Here is an 8,150-nt window from a genome sequence, read left to right on the forward strand (position 1 = left end):
CTTCTAACTCTACTTGACACAGGAGGGCGTCTGCTTGAAGACTACCGGCAGGCACGTCCTTGCAAAGACGAATAAAATACTTAATGGTGTTTAGGGAGGCTTCCAGGTGAATGGGGTATCTCCCTAATTCAGCTCGTGCAGCAAGGTTAGAAGTGGTTCTAGGAACATTGAGTGAGTACTTACAAAATTTTAAATGTACACTTTCAATTGGACAAGATTTTAAGTTTTTGAAAGCCCCGCATATTTAACATGTTCCCTCCAGACCGCCCATGTCCAACCAACCCTTGTGGGAATGACGGGCATTGCCTCTTGGTTCCAGAAGGCTTCCGATGTTTGTGCTATAAGGGATGGACAGGTACATACTGTGAGAAAGGTAAGTTTGAAAAGAAAACCTCTAGTGTAGTTTTTACCAGACATCATTGATGGTGCTATGTTAGTTTCCATATTTTTTCAAAGCGGTGAATCATTACATTTTTAATTTTCTTTTCGTAAAGTTCAAAATCTTTTGACCATCTCAAATTACCACTGTTAAAGGCATCTAATCCAAGTTCAGGATGGAAAAATATTCTGGATGAGAAAGTCTGACGGAAATTTATATCTACGTATATATGATGACGTATATATGATATAATGCCATATATATTGGCATATGTTTGCCACCATTTCGTACTTGAAGCGTTTAAAATTGTCCAAAAATAAGCTTAGGGAGACGTCTGTTTATTTTTTGGGTGCCACCAAGAAGTAGCCAGAAGTAGCTATACATAGCTCAAGATATGAAACAAGGTGAAGCAACCGTTTATATCAAGCGACATCGCATTTTTTGCCTCAAAGATATCAGAATGCTACGAGGTAGGGTTTATTCAATAATGACCAGAAAATTTACATTGAAAATCCAGTTTTGACGCACTGAAATTGCATTGGATGCCTTAAAGTGCCTTTTAATCAAAGAAGAAAAAAAAGTTAACAAAAAGCTTTGGATTATTGAACATGATGGTAAGCACCTGCTTTCTTTATCGTTAGGATAAACCAAGTAAACATTATGCAATTACCTTTTTAGGTTTTTTTTTTGCGACGTCTCAGGGAGGAGCCTTATGGTACAGTATTGTGTGAAGTTTGCAAGAATTCTAGGAATGGTACAGACATTTTGTCCACAGGAATTGAATGTCCACAGGCATGTTTCTGACCACATTCCTGGAAACCCTTGGGAAGACCTCTCTGCCCCGGACGGCCCTACTTTCTGTCACCCCGGGGCTCGTCCACTATACACTCAGGGGAGGAGTGCACTGTATCTGTCTAGACTTAACAGCTAAGTCTTCCTCAAAATCATGAAATCATGGCAGTGCCATGCAAACAATGACCCCAACAGCAACCACCGTCGCCATGGCAATGCATGTTTTCATTGCCAGTCTTGTTTTTTTTTTCTTTGTAAAGTGTTCCTCGGTGAAAACGTCGAGGCGGACTGGCAACTTGGTGAGTCCATCACCCGTGGAGAGTGGTCGGCCGGGGAAAGACCGGGTCTGATAGGAGACTGTAGACAGAGAGACCGATTTCCCTTCCGCGTATACAACCCGGCGTGTCCGGGCCACGTAAATAACGTTGGCCAGGCCATCAGCAACGTGGAACAACACAGCGGCAACTTCTCCTGGCACTATAAGAGAGGTTACGACATCGAAAAGGGAGGGACGCCCTTCTCCCCTGGTCTTAACACCGCGGCGGGAAGAACGGATGGCAATTATACAGCAGGTGCCGACTCCTTCTACGCTTCTTTCTTCTTCAAACTCGCCAACAACAAGCTTGACGAGTCCAGGGTTGCCGTGGTAGCAGGAAATCCTCAAGGGAACGAAAGAGCTTCGAACTACCTCGAAATCTACGCGGAGCCAGGACAGAGTGGAGCCCGATTGAAAGGGCTCCACATCCGAGTTGCGGACAGCTACCCCAGCTATGAGTACTGCTCTTTGTACAAGAACTGTTCCACCGGACACTACTTTTACATAGCCTAGAATCTGAACATCAGTGTCTGGCACAGGATCGAGATGACGTTACACGCAAAACCTGTGGACTACTTCGACGAATGGCACTACGTGGTGGATCAAAAGTACAACCTTTCTGGGGGCGCGTACGCCCAAACGCAGCGGTACGACGAAGGTTTGGCCTATGAGTATGTGAACAGGCTCAAATTTCAGCCAAGGCACGACAATTTTAAAAAGAAATATCAAGGATTTTTCTTCGATGATGTTTACTACAGGGCCTTCAATGCCGAAGAGGAATTCGACACGATTGAAGAGTACGGAACGTCGTTTGAAGAGTTCGCTTTGCCATAGAAAGATATATAAGAAGACGAATATAGCTACGCATATCACCTTGGCCATGTAACTGAATCAAAATAAGACTAAAGATCATTTGGTCTTACAGATGTACTAATAAATACCTACAACATTACAAACATAGGACACAGAATAATGATCACAAAACTCCGGATAGGTCACAGCATATGTATATGCACAGTGTGCTATCATGGCTGACTGTTAGTGAAAGATGTTAACATGTGTACCTTCCACAAGTCGCTTTTCTATAAGCAACCGACAACACTTTACAGTAAACTACATCTTGTATCTAACCAGCACGGTTACAGCACGAGATCTGCAGCAAGAATTCGAATAATTTTAAGCTGCCAAAGCCAAGAACATCAGCAGTTACTAAATATTTTATTTACAAATGCTCAAAATTGTACAGTACACTTCCATATCATATCAGAATGTCAGTAACTACTAAATTCAAAACTCTTACCAAAGACAGACAAAACTGTATAGATTGTATAAGTGTATATATTGTGTATGTTGATGTATGTATGTGCGTGTTAAAAAGACATCAGAGAATATAGAAATTTGCGATGATGTTGCTTTTCATCTTCTCATGAACCGAACCAATTGTCTGATCAAACATGTATATTTGGGTCTTCTGTGCACTGGCAGTATACATAATTGACCTGATAGTTGGGGTGCCTTGGACATACATTTAATACCACAGGACTTTATTCAAACCGTTTAGGTATAGACCCCCTTCTGTTATTTTAATCTCTGATTTAAATTCATTTTGCTTAAATGTTTCTAAAGAATTAGAGCAATAACTAATCATAAAATGAAGATGGATTAATATTGAAACCTTAAACCCACTCACGAGTCTTGTCTTGGTTAAATGAGGCAAAAACAGCTTAAAACTAAAATCTATGCGCCTGATCTGCAGTCACGGCTGGAAGGCCAGGATGGTGCTCGGCAAAGGCAGAATGCGGTGGGACCATTGCCATCCCGGGGTCCTGTTGACGGTAGGATAATGGAAATCATCCGATACGTTAGGAAAAAAACAACAACAACGGCATGTTCAAAATGTTTTCAACAAAATATATGTAGAGCCATTGTCACGGCTATCTCGCCCCCAGTGATTTCGCCCTCCCCGGGGCGAAATCTCTAGCAATTTTGTCATCCCCGGGGCGAAATCTCTAGCAATTTTGTCATCCCCGGGGCGAAATCTCTAGCGATTTTGTCATCCCCGGGGCGAAATCTCTAGCAATTTTGTCATCCCCGGGGCGAAATCTCTAGCAATTTTGTCATCCCCGGGGCGAAATCTCTAGCGATTTTGTCATCCCCGGGGCGAAATCTCTAGCGTTTTTGACCTCTCCGGGTCGAGATTTCGCCCTCCTTGCTAGTGATTTGGTCCTCCCACCTCGCCCCCATTTAGCGCTTTCGCTCCCCACCAAATAAATCTGTTATTTCCTCAAAAATTTCCGTTTAAGGACGTCTAAGCCCACAATTTTGTTAAATAATTGTAATCAAATCGATACTATTTTGTTGTATTTGCGGAATTATGTTGCATATTTCAATCAAGGAGATTAGTACTTTATTGCTTCAACCGAACCTGAAATATCGTTAGAATTGTTGACCAAATTTTTGTACCTGCCATACATGTACGTGTAAAATAGTCTAGACTAACTAAGGGGCGGGTGGGGGGGGGGGCGAGATCTATGGAGGTGGGGCGAAATCGCTAGCGATCTCATCCACACTGGAGGGCGAAATCGCTGGGGGGCGAGATCGCCGTGACACCGGCATAACCAACCATCAGGCGATGTAACTCACGTGGCGTGGCAGCAACAGGCCATATGAAAAATGAAATTATGAGTAAAACCTAATTTTTGCACATCTAACTGCAAACACTGTTTAAAGTTGTCAAGTGAGAACGTCACTATTCCACTTGACGGCAGCGAGTTCCACTATACGAGTATTTCAGCAAGATAATAAGACTACTTACAGTGAACTCTTCGTTCCTTTCAGGACTGAATGCCAAGGTCCTCACCCGCTGTTGAAGGCCCCAAAACGCGCCAGTCTCCCCCGACGCCAGTTGAGAAGCATCCCAAGGATCCTCCTGGTTAAGATCGAGAACACCTTTTTCTTTACATGTATTAGGTAAAAAAATGTCCACATGGCTCCAGGCAACGTTTTCATCGGTAGGATTTTTTCTGTCCGCCAGTCGTACGACAGTAGAGCAATTTAAATAAGGCAAAATATTCTATGCGTAACGTTTTACTAGTCTTCACCAGACTTCTTTTTCGGGCTTATTAAATGGCAAGAGAAGGTTACCGACCAGAGAGGGTCCAATTTGATCGTCGGTGGCCGGCTACCTTCTCTAGTCAATTAATACCCCTTTTAGGCCGATTTCTACGATTTATTCAGCCTGCAAAAGAAGCCTAGTAGAGAATAACGTTTTACCAAGGTCACGGTTATCCTTTATACGAAGCCTTACCGCAAAAGGTCCTCCTCGACATCCCTGAGCGCCATGGCGCTCTCTCCCGGGGAGGGTTCGTCAGCGGGGGAACCCGGCAAATCCTGAAGAGCGCTCGGCTCCTGAGGCACCATCCTGGCGGAAATGACAAGACTTCTACTTACAAGTATATTATTTTAACCTTCTCCCTGCTTCCTAGCCCTGATACCAATAGAGAATCGGTAGCAAGATGGCTACCTCAATGTTCTAAAGGTTAAAGACAGCGGTTGAAATCGGCCGGATTACAAAGACGTTACCGTGCGTGTGAGGTTTTTCGTTGTGCATATGAAGAGGATGCATGCCAGGTGCTTCGATTGCTTATATACGTTTTCAAGACTCGTATTGACGTATACCTATATCCTTCCGCCCATACAGTTCTCAATTGCTAAATGAGCACGATCTTGGGTTTTCCTAAAGTCATTCCACAACATCTCTGGTGTTTTGATACGAAGCGTGCTCAGACGACAACTTTAAACTTTCCCAACCCTCATACTAACATCAGCTTACCTATTGTCCCTGCCCGCATCTGCTTGGTTCACCATCAGCAACATCAGGAGGCCGGACAGACCCAAGAGCATCGCCATCTTATAGCCCATGGTTACCTACTGAATAGCAACAACCTACATGGAATATCTAACGTAATATATCACCAGCTTGTAGCCAATATTTCATATCTTCCATGGAAATCCTACATGTTTATAATTTTTTTTTATTTGTAGAATCAAGACTTGTATTATGATGACATCAGCGCGCGCATTAATTTTCACCTGATTAAAAAAAAAGATACATTTTCTTGGCCTCTGACAGTGGTCAACTTTCCGAAAATGGGCAAAGATGTCTGTTGACATGCCGGAAGGTGGATGTAAATAAATACTATGATAGCAGACAAGACAAGTCTTTGATTTATGGTATTGTTTCTTTTACTTTGATGTAGTGATTAATTTCCTTCATATTATATGTCATATGTCAAACCGATATTTTATGAAAATGACAATGTATGTTGTAATAGCTGGCAGTGAACTCAGCACAATATAGGTATCATCTCAAGGTTTATGATGTCAAAATTTTCGACCTATCGCACTAAGTTAGATTTGGAGTCCACGGAGGATGTCATTCATAAAATTTACATGCCGTGGCCTAACTTGATCGCATGTTGTTTACATTATGATCCTCCCAGGGTATGTTTGACACTAATTGCCCGTGACATCTTTAGACGGCCTTTGCTCCCAGTATCCATAAATTTATCCTTAGTTGAGAAACCGGTTAGGTAACCGACGGGTGCTGAAGCCCCTCCTAATCATTTGCGGAGGCACACACGGCACACCATGGGGGCATTTCGGTAAATCAAACAGTGTCCATATTCCGCACATTGAAAGAAACTATCAAATCATTGAGTAACAAGTACAACCACATGCGTCTCGACACATGGTGGTAATATAAATGGTGTAAATAGGGACCTCTGACCTCTCCACTGTATTTCATAATGTTAATGAAGTAGCTTTGATTGTTGTGCATATAAGTAAGTAGGCCTACGTTTTGATTACCTTCGCCAAGAAGGTTATGTTTTCAGAGGCGTTCGTGTATGTGTGTGTTTGTGTGTGTGTGTGTGTCTGTAAACACTATAACTTGAGAAGGCTTAAACGGACTGACTTGATATTTGGTAGGTGGGTAGGTCTTGATGAGACCTCAAAATGATTAGATTTTGGGCCGCCTGGCGGCTTGTCATGGTACTGCAGCAGAACTTCCGGGTTTGATATCTCACGATCCAGACATGCTAGGGTGACGAAATTTAGATGGTAGATAGCTCTTGTGCTAGGGATGAAGTGACATGAGTTTGGGCCCCCTAGTTGCTTGCTCTAGAACTGCAGAGGGGTTTAAAGGACAAATGTTTAAAAGAGGATAACTCAAGAACCGATTGATGGATCGTCAGGGTTTTTGGTGTGTAGGTAACTTAAGTGATGTTTGACATAATAATGTGAGTATTATGCAAATATTACCGTAATTTGCATAATTCATGAGGAAATTCCATAAATCAGTTGCATCACATAATAGGACTATTCAAGCTTGTGGCATGTGTAATTGAGACCAAGAGAAACACAGGCAGATATCGATTATGTAAATTAAGACTTAATTTGCATAATTAATGAGTATATGTTATAATTCAGCAATGATAACTGCCTCGAATTCCATACTTAGGATATTTGAAAGTTAAATGAAGGTGAACATCATTAAACATCAACTCAACATCAATTCAAATAATGACCTCATTTGCATAATTTATGAGGAAATGCTAATAAAAAATACAGTGCACCACAGTACAGAGCAAAATGAGGCAGGTTTTTGTTTTCAAACACTCTACAGTCAGTAGCACCTTTGGCCTGAAATATATAGGTCAGGCTGTAATAGAATCTGGTCAACTGTACATACCGAGGGAGAACATCATCAATCAAACTGGTAGCAAGCCCCACTGCTTCCACACGTGTTTTGCTTCCACACGTGTTTTGCGTTAGAGGAACTGTCTGACAGCTGGTGTTTTGTTGCATAAACCACACAGCCTTTCCCTGCCTTGCACAAAGGAGATGCATGTTGCATCAGCCAAGTTTGGTACCTTTAGCAAATGGAACTCGTTTGTCCGTGAGAGACTTTCAAGAGACCTGTATACAGCATGGATATGTTAAATGAGAAGAGGCTTGAGCCGAGGAAAGGAGGATGACTGGTGAGTAAAACGATTAGTCCTAACAAAGGGATTTGTATGGTTTGTTTTTACAGACCCCTTTGTCTGATCTGCTAAAGCTGGATAGTGTTTCGGGGGCCCGGTTAGGGGACATGCAAGTTTGCTTTCTAAGTAAGAGATATTCATGTAGTCGATGTTACCCATTCAAAGTTATCACGAAGAATATCTAGTGTCCGCAAATAATTTTGTCTGTCAACTTCTTTGTGAAACATTTTCATAAACCATTAATTTAAAGGGCATTAGATTAATCAAAGGTATGGAGTAGGAAGTCAGGAAGTTGCCATCTATAGGAATTCATTTGTGGACAAGTGGGGTTCAGCACTCAACCTTGGCATTTCAGTGCGTGGGCATCATTTTCAAGGAAGGCACCAACTTACAACATAGTAAAGCTGCATACATTTATGTATACATGTAACTTTCCAAGCAGATAAGCAAAGGAAGAGACAAGCTTGCTCTGTTTTCTATCAGCTCTAGGCTTTTCTGAGAATTTTGTAAAACCATACTTTATGTATTTTACAAACAAAATACTTAATTTCTTACAGCAGCACTACTAAGAACGTCAGGAGACCAATCAAAATTGAACAAATAAGTACGCTGTCAACAG

General features: G+C 42.0%; 1 long non-coding RNA gene and 1 pseudogene across 1 annotated transcript in view; one reads left to right on the plus strand and one right to left on the minus strand.

The window, feature by feature from the left end:
* Nucleotides 1-262: 262 nt before the first annotated feature.
* Nucleotides 263-2,321, plus strand: LOC109483859 (annotated as a pseudogene).
* A 139-nt stretch (nucleotides 2,322-2,460) lies between these two features.
* The window catches only part of LOC109483860, a 13,161-nt gene continuing 7,471 nt past the window's right edge, over nucleotides 2,461-8,150 (minus strand). Inside the window, exons 2-5 of the long non-coding RNA XR_002141046.1 lie at nucleotides 5,320-5,417; nucleotides 4,795-4,908; nucleotides 4,303-4,416; nucleotides 2,461-3,313 (exon numbers count right to left, since the gene is read on the minus strand). This is a non-coding gene — a long non-coding RNA (uncharacterized LOC109483860). The remainder of the gene's footprint in view (nucleotides 3,314-4,302; nucleotides 4,417-4,794; nucleotides 4,909-5,319; nucleotides 5,418-8,150) is intronic.

Source organism: Branchiostoma belcheri, unplaced genomic scaffold, assembly GCF_001625305.1.
Source record: "Branchiostoma belcheri isolate BF01 breed outbred unplaced genomic scaffold, Haploidv18h27 scaffold664, whole genome shotgun sequence".
Classification (NCBI taxonomy): domain Eukaryota; kingdom Metazoa; phylum Chordata; class Leptocardii; order Amphioxiformes; family Branchiostomatidae; genus Branchiostoma; species Branchiostoma belcheri.